This window comes from Coptis chinensis, chromosome 5, assembly GCF_015680905.1.
Source record: "Coptis chinensis isolate HL-2020 chromosome 5, ASM1568090v1, whole genome shotgun sequence".
Classification (NCBI taxonomy): Eukaryota; Viridiplantae; Streptophyta; class Magnoliopsida; order Ranunculales; family Ranunculaceae; genus Coptis; species Coptis chinensis.
In genome coordinates, this window is record NC_141460.1 from 95,671,843 (window position 1) to 95,673,992 (window position 2,150).

General features: G+C 35.1%; 1 long non-coding RNA gene across 1 annotated transcript; it reads left to right on the plus strand.

Moving 5' to 3' along the window:
• Positions 1-374: 374 nt before the first annotated feature.
• Positions 375-1,465, plus strand: LOC147500467 (uncharacterized). Its single transcript, XR_015194839.1, has 3 exons — positions 375-426; positions 543-605; positions 1,171-1,465. It is a non-coding gene; the product is annotated as an uncharacterized LOC147500467 (long non-coding RNA).
• Positions 1,466-2,150: the final 685 nt, after the last annotated feature.

Below are 2,150 nucleotides of genomic sequence, written 5' to 3' on the forward strand. Positions count from 1 at the left end.
TGAAGCTCACAGATCCATTATCCATATATATATATCAAGCACTCCAGTTAAGCACCAATACAATTGCAATGCAAGTGTGCAAAATAAAGAAGTCTACATAACGTTCTACAAAAACAAAACAAGTAAAGGCAAATGAACTGCATTAGAATGTAGTTTACGCAAAAATCTTTGAACATTTAAAGTGGCCAGCGTTCCTACAAACTTTCAAATCGAAAACACCATCCAAGATTCGAATAGGTTACTTCAATCTGGATCATATGTCTCCTCACAAGGTGATACAAGTTGTCGGCATAGTTTATTTTGTCAATAAAGAGTTGGTTTATACTTTATACTGATCTCATTTAAATTTGTCTATGGCAGACCAGGAGGTGTTTTTTTTCTCTGAACTTGTTTTGTGATGGCTTTTCTGTAGGAAAGCCTTCTGAGGTTTGTTTTCATTTAAATCGAGTCCTGTCATAATTTTTCCTCAGATTACATTGTTTAAGACCTATTTACTATGATTGCCTATCAACTAATATTAGAATGTCATGTTGACCTTGTAGGTGCTCAAATTTGTGCCTAAGGTGTTGCAGCCATATGATAGGGCATCTAAGATGTTCTTCTCAGTAAGTATTCTCATGTTTTAAAGCTTAACCTAGTTATTTTCGGTCAACAATCTTGGTGTTTGTGTTTGTCACATGTTTGGTCATGTTAAGATGTAGTTATTTTATTAATTTGTTTTGAATTCTGTCGCATATTAGGTGCCTACATTTTGTTATAGACTGTTCCCTATTTTCTCTTTAGGAGCTTCGTCTTTATGTACTGCTTCTTATTTACAACATAATTGTTCATTCTGCGCAATGTGATGACAAACGTAGATGCTGCAATATAAAAGCAGCAATTGGTTTTACAAAGTAAATAGTGGCCTAAGACCTGGGATTTATGATGTAATATTCTAGTTTTTTTTAGGGAAAAATGACAAAAGGGTGTCTCCTATATTTTGGTCTTGAAAATAGTCAGAGCAAGAGTCAGAGCAGTTGGTCATCTTTTGTATTTTATGCCGCCAGTAATTTTTCCCTCCGAGGATATACCTTTGAGCATGTAAATTTCTTCTACGTCTATTATAATTAAGCAAGTCATGTATACCGCCCCTTCTTAATTTGCTTTATAACTGATCTTTTGTTTATTTAGGCAATTGAATATGGATTGTTGCCTGGAGACATTCTTGACGATATACCCTGCAAATTTGCTAATGGAGCTATTTCTTGCGAACTAAGTTATCATCATTCATCACACAATGTAATGTAAATATATTGAAAATTTTCTCTTTTGAGTGGCCACAACACAATTTAGTTGTATGAACACAGGCAGTATTGTATGAATGCGTATATATCGATTGTTCTAAATGAGTTTGGATGGGAAAATACTTGGGATAATTCAATATAAAGAAATCCAAAGTTCTGAAACACATGTCGTCTACGCATTGATTTTTTTTTATTTATTATTATTGGGTGATGTAGTCACCACTAGTCTAGTTGGAGAAGATTGTAGAATGATTGTCATCTCTATATTGTTTTTCTGGTCTTTGCACTCAATCTCTCTCCACATGATACCTCTCTCTTGTTTTACGCTCCATACTCTTTACATCATAGCTAACAAAAGTTTATACCATTTTGATTTTGGGCATGACGTCCAGAACACAATTAAACATGGATTAGTACGGTAGTAATGCAAGGAAAACCACAGAGAGGAGCATATATTGCATAAATAGCTCTGACTAGGCAGCATCTCAAATGACATGTCACTTTTGGATCTTTTGTACACAAGTAGTCATCAAGTAAACGACAACTTAAATTTGATTTGATTACATTGGGTGGGGACTATACAATTTGTAAAGGGATGGTTATATGAACTCCATTTAATCCAACTCAGCTCTTAAGTAAGGAGAACAATCCTAGATGTACTTGTTACATCTTGCGGAATCTATTCACTTGAACTTGCTGCAGTTCCATAAGCCAAACAGTCATCTGTCCCTGGAGACGGTCTATGTTGGTTCTATGGATTGTGATTCCTTATTGCAGTTTTGGGATCAGTTGATGTCCCTCAACAAGGTTGTCAGGCATACAAAGATCAGAGAAACACTAATATGCTGCATGGGGATATGCATTAAG